This window comes from Chiloscyllium plagiosum, unplaced genomic scaffold (assembly GCF_037043375.1).
Source record: "Chiloscyllium plagiosum isolate Xiang-an unplaced genomic scaffold, Cpla_swu_hap1 HiC_scaffold_27, whole genome shotgun sequence".
Taxonomy (NCBI): domain Eukaryota; kingdom Metazoa; phylum Chordata; class Chondrichthyes; order Orectolobiformes; family Hemiscylliidae; genus Chiloscyllium; species Chiloscyllium plagiosum.
In genome coordinates, this window is record NW_028270165.1 from 89,876,551 (window position 1) to 89,888,280 (window position 11,730).

The following is an 11,730-nucleotide window of genomic DNA, read 5'->3' on the forward strand; positions in this document are numbered from 1 at the left end:
GGACTTGGGGGAGGGGAGTCGGAAATGTGATAGGTGGATAGAGGTCAAGGTGAGGGTGAAAGGTCAGACTGGAGTGGGGGCGGAGAGGTCGGGAAGAAGATTGCAGGTTAGGAAGGCGGTGCTGAGTTCGATGGATTTGACTGAGACAAGGTGGGGGGAGGGGAAATGAGGAAACTGGTGAAATCCGAGTTCATCTCTTGTGGTTGGAGGGTTCCTAGGCGGAAGATGAGGCGCTCTTCCTCCAACCGTCGTTTCGCTGTGGTCTGGCGATGGAGGAGTCCAAAGACCTGCATATTCTTGGTGGAGTGGGAGGGGGAGTTGAAGTGTTGAGCCACAGGGTGGTTGGGTTGGTTGGTCCGGGTGTCCCAGAGGTGTTCTCTGAAACGCTCCACAAGTAGGCGGCCTGTCTCCCCAATATAGAGAAGACCACATCAGGTGCAGAGGATGCAATAGATGATGTGTGTGGAGGTGCAGGTGAATCTGTGGCGGATGTGGAAGTTTCCTTTGGGGCCTTGGAGGGAGGTGAGGGGGGAGGTGTGGGCGCAAGTCTTGCAACTCCTGCGGTTGCAGGGGAAGGTGCCGGGAGTGGAGGTTGGGTTGGTGAGGGGTGTGGATCTGACGAGGGAGTCACGGAGGGAGTGGTCTTTACGGAATGCTGATAGGGGAGGGGAGGGAAATATATCCTTGGTGGTGGGGTCCGTTTGGAGGTAGCGGAAATGACGGCGGATGATGCGCTGTACATGGAGATTGGTGGGGTGGTAGGTGAGGACCAGTGGGGTTCTGTCCTGGTGGCGGTTGGAGGGGCGGGGCTCAAGGGCGGAGGAGCGGGAAGTGGAAGAGATGCGGTGGAGGGCATCGTCGACCACGTCGGGGGGGGGGGGAAATTGCGGTCCTTGAAGAAGGAGGCCATCTGGGTTGTACGGTTTTGGAACTGGTCCTCCTGGGAGCAGATGTGGCGGAGTCGAAGGAATTGGGAGAATGGGATGGCATTTTTACAGGGGGCAGGATGGGAGGAGGTGTAGTCCAGGTAGCTGTGGGAGTCGGTCGGTTTGTAGTAGTTTGTAGTAGTTGTAGTAGTGGTTTGTAGTCAGTTTGTAGTATCTCATCCAGTCCCACTGCTGCTGAAAACGTGCTCAAACAGGAACCAAACTGCTTTGCTCCTTCTCACAGAATCATAGTCAAAAATCATTATGTTCCTGATGGATTGACGTCAAAGTGAGGACAGCAGATGCTGGAGAGTCAGAGTCGAAAAGTGCACTGCTGGCAAAGCACAGGAGGTCAGACAGCATCCGAGGAGCAGGAGAATCGACGTTTCAGGCATGAGCCCTTCCTCAGGAATGATGTGTGGATGTAAAAAGTGGTCTCAGCGTCCTTCCACACCAGTCACTGCCAGTTGTCAGACGGATGCAGCAAGCAATCAGCAAGGCAAGAGGTATATTAGCAAGAGGAATTGAGTTCAGAAGTCGGGATGTCTTCCTGCAGTTAGGGGGTCATTGAATATATTCTGGATATGTGGTGCTGGAAGAGCACAGCAATTCAGGCAGCATCCGAGGACAGGCACATTGAATATATTCAAGGCTGAGTTCATCTGATTTTAGAACATCAATGAAGTGGATGTTTATGGGGGAAGGCAAGTAAAATGATTTTAAAACCAGTACAGAACAGTAACAGAGTTAGACAGCACAGAACAGACCCTTTAGCCCAACTAGTCCATGCTGACTATATTCACAAACTGAACTGCCTGTGTTTGCCCCATATCCCCCTGAACCTTTCCTATTCATGTACTTATCCAAATGTCTTTTAAACGTTGTTACTCAACCTGCATCCACCATTTCCTCTGGACATTCATTCCACACAAACCTCTGTTTAAAAAAAAGGTGCTCCTCATGTGTTTTTTAAATCTTTCTCCTCTCACCTTAATTTGCTCCCTAATCTTGAAACGACACATGCCGTTCACCTTATCTATGCCCCTCATGGTTTTGTAAACCTCTATAAAGAGAACAAAGAACCTTACAGCACAGGAACAGGCCCTTCAGCCCTCCAAGGCTATGCTGATCGAGATACTCTATCTAAACCTGCCACCTATTTTCTAAGGATCTGTATCCCCCTGCTCCTTGCCCATTCATGTCTCTGTCTAGATACATCTTAAATGATGCTATCGATCCCAACCCTACTACCTCCGCTGGCGATGCATTCAAGACACCCACCACCCTCAGTGTAAAGAACTTTCCATGTACATCTCCCTCAAACCTTACTCCTCTTACTTTGAACTCGTGACCCTGAGTAATTAAATCTTCCCCTCTGGTAAAATAATTCTTCCTATCCACCCCTGTTTACACCCCTCATGGTTTTTCGGCCTCAATCAGGACCCCCACCCTCCACCGCCTTATTTCCAATGAAAATAATCCTAATCTACTCAACCTCTCCTCATAGCTAGCGCTCTCCATAACAGGCAACATCCTGGTGAACACCTCTGCACTCTCTCCAAACGTACCCACATCCTTTTGGAAATCTGGCGACCGGAATTGTACGCAGTATTCCAAAAGTGCCAAACCAAAATCTTATATAACTTTAACATGAACTGCCAGCTCTTTCACTCAATCCGTCTGATGATGGAACGCGTGTTGTATGCTGCCCTGACCACTCTACTGACAATCATTGCCACCTTCAGAGAACTATAGACCCGAACACCCAGATCTCTCTGTACATCAATTTCCCCCAGGACCTTTCCATTTACTGTATAGCTCGCTCTTGAATTGCATCTTCCAAAATGCATCACCTCACATTTGTCTGGATTGAACTCCATCTGCCATTTCTCTTCCCAACTCTCCGATCTATATTCTGCTGTATCGTCTGACAGTCCCCTTCACTATCTGATATTCCATCAATCTGAATTCCCATCTGCAAACTTGCTAATGAGGCACCCGATACCTTCACCTTTCAACCTCCTGTGCTCCAGTGAAAAAAGTCCCAGCCTACCCACCAATTGGTGTGAATTCTGTCTGGGTCCCAATGTCGAGTCAGCCTGACATTTTTGATAGAAAAGCTCTGCATTTAAATTACGTTCTTGAGAAAGTTACTGAAAACAGGTTCTGGGATTAACATACCAAAGAACAGAACTCCATTCTAAAAGATGGAAGATTTAATCTAAATTGTTTCATGTATCACAGCTCCATGAACTGGACTCCGTTGGCTATAAATATTCTAATCATGATCTTATTCTCCACAACCACCTGAAGCAGCAGCAGCAGCACTTCAGAGCACCAGAGATCCGGGTTCAATTCCCACCTCGGGCACCTGTCAGTGTGGAGTTTGCACTTTCTCCCCGTGTCTGCGTGGGTTTCCTCCCACAGTCCAAAGATGTGCAGGTTAGGTGAAGTGGCTACGCTAATTTGCCTGTAGTGTTCGGTGAGGGGGTAAATGTTGGGGAATGGGTCTGGGTGGGTTGCTCTTCGAAGGGTCGGTTTGGGCTGAAGGGCCTGTTTCCACACTAAGTAATAAAATCTAAAATAAATCTAATCACTCCGAAAGCTAGGGCTTCCAAACAAACCACGTTCTGGCAGCAGCGGGAGCTGTGGATTATATTCACTAAAAACAGTTAAGCAGTTAGATAACACGTTCGAGTGGGAAGTGTGTATAACATGATCGCACAACTCGTATACTCAATGCTATGAGCAATGAAGGAAAGCAAACCAAACCCCGCCTTCACTACTCTATCCACCTGAGACTCCAGCATTCCAAGGTCTCTTTATTCTGCAACACTTCCCTTAACTGTGTCAGTCCTGCCTGGATTGCTTGACCAAAATACAAATCTCTGATTTCTCTAAATTAAACTCCAACTGACACTCCTTGGCTCATCAGCCGATCCCATAAATTCTAATTTATAGTGAACTCTTTCCTCTCTTATTCCCTGGAAGCTGAAACTCTCCATCCCACACTCACTCCCTCCATTTTCACTTTGCTTATAGCGGAAGAATATAACTGAGAAACTTATCAGCCACGATAGAATGGAATGAGCAGTCCTGGTGGCCTAATTTCTGCTCCTATGTCTTGTGGTCTCTTGCTGTCCTGGATACCGTGAGAGAGAATTGGGACCAGCATTGAACCAATCATGACTGGATATGGATCTACCTGCATCTAGGTAGATGGGCTGGGACTTTTTCACTGGCATATAGGAGGTGGAGATGTGACCTTATCAACGTTTACAAAATCATGAGGGGAGAGATGAGGTGAACGATGGGTGTCCTTCCCCTAGGGTTGGGGTTTCAAGATTAGGGAGCAAATTTAGATGGTGACAGGAGAAAGAGATTTTAAAACGACTTGAAGGGCACAATTTTTTTTATACAGAGTGGTTCACATGTGGACTAAATGTCTAGAGGAAGTGGTGGATGCAGGTACAGTAACGACATTTAAAAGACATTTGGATAAGTTCATGAATAGGAAAGGTTTGGAGGGATATGGGCCAAAACACTGGCAGGTGGGACTGGTTTAGTTTGAGAACAGCATGGACTAGTTGGACTGAAGGAGCTGTTTCTGTGCTGCATGGCTCTGTAACTTGGTCCTATACTAGTCTTAAAACCATTTTCTTGCCTTCCCCATAAACATTCACATAAAAATCAGATGAACTCAGCCTTGAATATATTCAACGACCCCCTAACTGCAGGAAGACATCCCCACTTCGGAACTTAATTCCTCTTGCTAATACACCACTTGCCTTGCTCATTGCCTTCTGCACCTGTCTGACAACTGGCACAGAAGGACACTGATGCCCCTCTGAACACCCACGCATCATTCCTGATGAAGGGCTCGTGCTCAAAACTTCGACTGTCCTACTGCTCGGATGCTGCTTGACCTGCTGTGCTTTGCCAATTGTGGTCTTCTCTACATCGGGGAAAGCGAGTGTAAACTTGGGGAACGGTTTGCTGAGCATCACAGCCAGGTCCGCAGAGGCTGAGCGGACTTCCCAGTCTCCACCCATTTTAATGCCCCTTCCCACTCCCCTTCCACAACAAACCAAACCACAAATTGGAGGAACAAAACCTCATCTTCTGTCTGAGCAGTCAACAGCCCAGAGGACTCAACACTGAGTTCTCCAAATTCAAATAATCTCCCATCCCATCCCCCAAGTCACTTCCCAGCCCCTTCCAATCTTCCCTGCCAACTAGATTCCTTCCTCCCATTCACCAACCAGGTCGTACCAGGTTATGGGGATAAGGCAGGAACAGAATACTGACTGAGGATGATCAGCCATTATCACAATGAATGGTGGTACCATCCAGGTGCCTTTTAAAAGTTGTATTTGTGCCAGCCTCCTCCACTTCCTCTCGCAGCTCATTGCACGCACGCACCACCCTCTGTGTGAAAAAGTACAAATCTATGCCTTCCTCATTCCCCGTTTTACCTGTACTGATACCCTCGGGGATCTCTGAACTTGGACAGTAAGGTCCCTTTGTTCCTGAGCACTCTGTAGGGATCTATTATTTATTGCTTACTTCCTTCCCTATTAAGGTGAGGTGTTGTCCCTCCAATTTGCGGTTTGATTCAATGTGGCAGTAGAGGAGGCCAAAGATGGTAATGTCAGAAAGGGGGTGGGAAGGGGAATTGAAATGGGTGGTGACTGGGAACTCTGGTCGGCTCTGTGGGCCCAGATATGATGCTCAGTGAACCATTCCCCAAGTTTGTGCTCGCTCTTCCCGATATAGAGAAGACCACAACTGGCAAACACATGGCAAATGCAGTACCACAATATGAAGTTATAGCCTTTGCTGTGGGGAAAAAGTAGAAAGGAAGTGCATTGTTTAAATGGAGATGTAATTGGATGTGGAGAAAGTGAGAACTGCAGATGCTGGAGATCAGAGTCAAAAAGTGTGGGACTGGAAGAGCACGGGAGGTGAGGCAGCATCTGAGGAGCAGGACAGTTGGCTTTTTGGGCACGAGCCCTTCATCAGGAATGATGTGTGGATGGACAATGGAGCCTCAGCGTCCTTCTACATCAGTCGCTGCCAGTTGTCAGACATGTGTAGCAAGCAATCAGCAAGGCAAGTGGTATATTAGCAAGAGGAATTGAGTTCAGAAGTGGGGATGTCTTCCTGCAGTTAGGGGATCATTGAATATATTCAAGGCTGAGTTCATCTGATTTTTGAACAACAAAGAAGTGGATGTTTGTGGGGGAAGGCAAGAACATGGTTTGAAGACCAGTACAGAACAGTTAGAGTCATACAGCACAGAAACAGACCCTTACGTCCAACTAGTCATAGAGATATACAGCATGGAAACAGACCCTTCGTCCATGCTGACCAGTTATCCCATCCCAATCTAGTCCCATCTGCCAGCACCTCGCCCATATCCCTCCAAACTCTTCCCATTCATATACCCATTCAGATGGCTTTTAAATGTTGCAATTGGACCAGCCTCCACCACTTCCTCCTGCAGCTCATTCTATACATTTACTACCCTCTGTGTGAAAAGGTTGCCCCTCAGATCTCTTTTGTTTCTTTCCCCCCTCACCTTAAACCTATGCCCTCTTGTTCTAGACCTCCCTCTCCCCCCACCGCAGGGAAAAGATTTTGCCTATTTATCCTATCCATGCCCTTCACGATTTTATAAACCTCTATAAGGTCACCCCTTAGCCTCCAACGCTCCTGGGAATACAGCCCTAGCCTCCCTTTAGCTCAAATCCTCCAACCCTGGCAATATCCTTGTAAATGTTTCTGAGCCCTTTCAAGTTTCACAACATCTTACTGATAGGAAGGAAACCAGAATTGTGCGCCATGTTCCAAATGTGGCCTAACCAATGTCCTGTACTGCGACAACATCACTTCCCAAATCCTATACTCAGAGGATTGGGGAAGTTTTCAAAACTTACAAAAGACAACCGGGAAAGAGTGGAGGGAAAAACCGAACCTTTGAAGGTCAGCTTGGAGGCATCAAGGTCTCAGGACAGAGGGATGGGGATGACCCCAGCTATGGGCCACGTGTGAGCAAACTGTTCCAGATTGATTTACGATATCTGGTCGGTACAGACAAGTTGGACCGAAGGGTCTGTTTCTGTACTGTATACCTCTGACTCTGGCTTTCCACTAATGTTTGCCATGTCAGTATATTCAATTTCTGTCTGGTGTCATTTTGCTTCCCCTTCCCAGGGACGTTAACCATTTTGTGTCTGGTTGTTCCTAAAGAAGCTGCGTGGCAGGTTCACCCTGAATTGACACACATTTTATTTGCTTCCCAAAATCAGACCTGCTCACTCTCAGCAGGATCCCAGTGTTGTGAAAGATATTAACTTTCAGGTGGAGGTATCCAAAATTCAGAGAGATGTCAGTCTTGACGTTTTTGCTTTTTCTGCCCCTGTAAGATCCTGAATCAGCACCTTCAGGGGAATTAGTTAGAGCGGAGTGAGAACAGAGGGGGAGAGAGAGTGGGATGGTGCTTTCAATTTTGTGGAATAGTAAAAGAAAAGAATATTCCACAGAAAGTAGAATTGCTTGTTCAGAATTTCTACCCTGCACTGACAGTGATGACTTTTGTAATCTCTTTTTACAGCGTATTTGAAGATCTGATGGCGGAAGTTTCTCAATCAACAGATGAAGGGCTAACGCCCAAAACATTGACCCTCCTGCTCCTCGGATGCTGTCTGACATCCCTGTGCTTTTCCAGTGCCGCATTTTTCGACTGACTCTTCAGCACTTGCGATCCTCACTTTGCCGTCAATGTCTGACAGTCACTCAGTCCACCAGGACCACAACGATTTTCGACTGTGATTTCTGTGAGAGGGATCAAAGCTTTTTGGTTCCTGACTGAGTGAGTATGTTTTCAACATCAGTGCGACTGGACGAGAGACCCCACTGTTGCAGCGCACTAATTGTGGAGCGTGTAGCAGCTATACGACCTGGAAAGAGGAATTCACGACAGGGAGGGGCTGGAAATTCGTTTGTGTGTGGCTGAAGCTTCGGCCATGGAGAAACCCGAGGAATCCCGCCCCGTGGACAAATGATGGAAGTGTGGCGACTGTGGGAAGGACTTCTTTTTCCCCGTCAGCCCTGGAGACTCATCGGCGCAGTCACACCGGGGAGAGGCCATTCCCCTGCCCTGCCTGTGGGAAAGCCTTCAGACATTCCTCCCACCAGTGGGACCACACGGGTGAAAGGCCGTTCAGATGCTCTGAGTGCGGGAAGGGCTTCAACTATTCGTCCGACCTGCTGAGGCACCAGCAGGTCCACACGGGGGAGAGGCCCTTCAGCTGCCCCGAGTGCGGGAAGGCCTTTACCCAGGTCTCCACCCTGTTGAGGCACCAGCGGATCCACTCCGGGGAGAGGCCCTTCAGCTGCCCCGACTGTGGGAAGGCCTTCAGCACATCCTCCACCCTGCTGACCCACCAGCATGTCCACAAGGGGAGAGGCCATTCACCTGCTCTCAGTGCGGGAAGGGCTTCACCCGCTCCTCCCACCTGCGGAAGCACCAGCGAGTTCACGTGCCATCACAGGGGGATTGAAGGAGTGACGGCCGAGTGCCATTATCGATTGGACTATCAACCCGGTTCCGGGGACTCCCCGGTTCGAATCCCACCACGACAGATGGCAGAATTGGTATTCGGTCAGAAATGTGGATTCAGAATCTAACGATGAGATTGTTTCAGGGAGGGGGTGGTGTGGGGGAGAAAGCCCCCATCTGATTCATTCTCTCCCTTGTTAGGGAAGGGAACCGCAGTTGTGGGAAAGGATTCACTCAGTCGTTCCAGCTGCACCCTTTACCCAGTCTGGCCTACACGTGACCCCAGACCCACAGCAGTCTGGTTGACACTACACTGCCCTCCCCACACTGGCAAATGAGCGGGGAGAAACTTACCAGGATACAGGGTATGGGTTGAAATTGCTGAGTGAGGCAATACTTCCTCCGGATTACGGCTGTAACAAGGATCCAATTACAACCTGGTGCTGCCCAATAGTAAAGACAGTGGGGTGTGTGTGGGCTTTGATCTTGAGCTGTTTAAAAAGCTGCTACTTTGTGCCTTTTTGCTGGGGGGGAATCTGAAGCTGTAACAAAGTAGAGTCACAATAAAGGTTACCTGAACTTACTGCCGGGCTCAGACTCTCATTGAAAGCTTTGAGCTCCAAGAGGTTTTTTGTTTAAAGCTGCTCCTCTCTTTCAGCCTCCTGCACTGAGTTTCCAATGTCGTGTATCAGATGGAGCAGTGAATGAGTAGCTGGTATCGTGAGAAATTGTAAATCTTTCAGGTACTGCGTTGTTTCATCAGCATTGTAAAGTTTACTGGCAGCACCAGGAGGTGTGGGCTGTGTTCACTAGAAACGATGTGGAGGTGTCGGTATTAGACTGGGTTGATAAAGTTTAAAAAAATCACACAATACCAGGTTACTGTCCAACAGGTTTATTTGGAAGCACTAGCTTTGAGTGCTGCTCCACAGCTACCCGATGAACGTTAGACACAGAACGCATATCAAAAGATCAGTGACATGCAACTGATGGAATATATTGAACAAACCTAGATTGCTGTCAAGTCTTTCATCTCTGAGAATGGGTGCACGTATTGGTTCATTAATGTGTAACTGCCAGAACATCTTTTAAGTCACATTCTTGAGATGACTTAAGGCTTTATAAAAAAGATGACATCTCAGCTCAGACATTGCATTTAAAGGTGTGAGAATTGAGTCTGAAAATGTGTTGCTGGCAAAGTATAGTATGTCAGGCAGCATCCAAGGAGCAGGAGAATCGATGTTTCGGGCATGAGCCCTTCTTCAGGAAAGGGCTGAAGAAGGGCTCATGCCCGAAACGTCGATTCTCCTGCTCCTTGGATGCTGCCTGACCTGCTGCGCTTTTCCAGCAACATACTTTCAGTTCTGATCTCCAGCATCTGCAGTCCTCACTTTCTTCCTGATATTGAGTCTGTCAGTATTCCAATCTTGAGTCAGACTGGTTCTATTTCCAAATTCATAAAATTTTACATGGATTGACTGCCTGGAAATTGTGCTTTTTGAGCAAAATTGAATACATCTGGAAATATAATTCTACCAATACAAATTTACCCCATAGAATTGTGTGTGGGTGCATGTGAGTTTGTGCATGAGAGTGTGTACATGCTTGATAAAGTGTGAGTGTGATGGAGTATAAGTCTGTGAGAATATTGGGGGGTATATGTTTGTGTGTGTCTGAGGGGGAGCATGTGTGAGAGAGGTATTAATACAAGCAAGGGGTTGCATTTTGTTAAAACAAGAAAGGGCAGGACTTGTACAGATAATGGTAGGGCCCTGGGTCATGTTATGGAACAGGCGGACATTGGGGGGGATGTTCAGGTACATAGTTCTTTGGAAGTTGCATCACTGGCAGACAGGGCAGTTAAGAAGGTATTTAGCAGCATAGAATTCATTGTTCACACCATGGAGTACAGGGGTTGTGACATCATGTTGAGGGTTGTACAGGATGTTGGTGAGGCTACTTTCAGAGTACCGAGTACAGTTCTGATGGCCCTGGAATCGGAAGTATTCTTATCACAGGGTTTGGTAAAGATTTGCCAGGACTGGAGTGTTTGAGTTATAAGGAGAGGCTGGGAATTTATTCACTGGAGCAGAGGATGTGTGTGGTGGGGGGGGGGGCGGTGACATCATTGAGATGGATAAAGTCATGAGGAGTGGAGGTAAGCTGAATAGCATATTACTTGAGGTGAGGAGAGAGATTTATAAGGAACCGGAGGGGCAACATTTTGAAAGAGGGTGGCATTGTATGTGGAATGAACTTACTGAGGATGTGGTAGTTGCCGGTACATTTACAACGTTTAAACAGCATTTTGATGGGTAGATGAATAGAAAGGTTAGAGGGATTATGGGCCAAATGCAGGCAAGTGGGACTGGTTTAGTTTGGAATCCTGCTCGGCATGGACGAATTGGACCGAAGTGTTTGTTTCTGTGCTGCATACCTTTACTGAAACCAGTAGAATTCTGAAAGGGGCTTGACAGGATAGATGTCGATCAAATGCTCCTTTATGGGGAGGGTATACAATCCCAACAATGTGGAAGCAGGCCATTCAGCCCATCTCTTCCTTTCTGGCCCTCTGAACAGTATCTCAGCCATATTCAATCCCTTACTCCATATTTCCACCCTAACCTGTACATCCCTGGTCACTACATGTAACTTAGCACGGCCAATCCTCCCTAACCTACACCCGAATCTATAAATTACCTTCTCAAGAATGTAATTTAATGCAGAGCTTTTCTAAGTAAAATGTCAGTCTGACTCAACATTGGGACACAGACAGAATTCACACCTACTGTCTCTACTTATAAATAGGGCAACGAGTCTTCGAAATGTAGGTTCATTTAGATATAACTGCGTCACTTTACATATTAAGGTATCCCTTTGAATGTGCCCACATCCCTTTGAAATATAATCTTGTCCATTTAAACCTCTTTATTTGCAGAAATACCCGTTAAAATGTCCACGTCCCTTTAAAATGCAGATTGCCCCCTTTCGATATGACGCCGTTCCGTTAGATGTGGGAATATCTGTTTAAATTGAGCCGTGAGCTTTCCCAATGTAGACAGGGCTCCTGGAAACGTGGCAGTGTCCCCCCTGCAGCTGCAGAGCGAGACAGGAGAGTTTGTTTTTGTGAATGAGCAGTTGTAGCGCGAGGTGGCTGTTGCTTGGTGACGGTGGGGCTCCCCCGGCCCGGCCCCGCCCATCGCCCATCGCCCGGCCCCGACCCGCCCATCCCCCGGCCCG

The 11,730-nt window shown here is 47.7% G+C and overlaps 1 protein-coding gene and 1 long non-coding RNA gene across 2 annotated transcripts in view; both read left to right on the forward strand.

The window, feature by feature from the left end:
• LOC148144961 (uncharacterized) overlaps positions 1–7,998 on the forward strand; it is a 78,449-nt gene extending 70,451 nt beyond the window's left edge. The window contains exon 2 of the long non-coding RNA XR_015751731.1: positions 7,543–7,998. This is a non-coding gene — a long non-coding RNA (uncharacterized LOC148144961). The remainder of the gene's footprint in view (positions 1–7,542) is intronic.
• Positions 1–7,998, forward strand: part of LOC148144962 (uncharacterized) — a 78,343-nt gene extending 70,345 nt beyond the window's left edge. The window contains exon 2 of the transcript XR_015751691.1: positions 7,554–7,998. The gene's annotated coding sequence lies outside the window, so the exon portion shown is untranslated. The remainder of the gene's footprint in view (positions 1–7,553) is intronic.
• Positions 7,999–11,730: the final 3,732 nt, after the last annotated feature.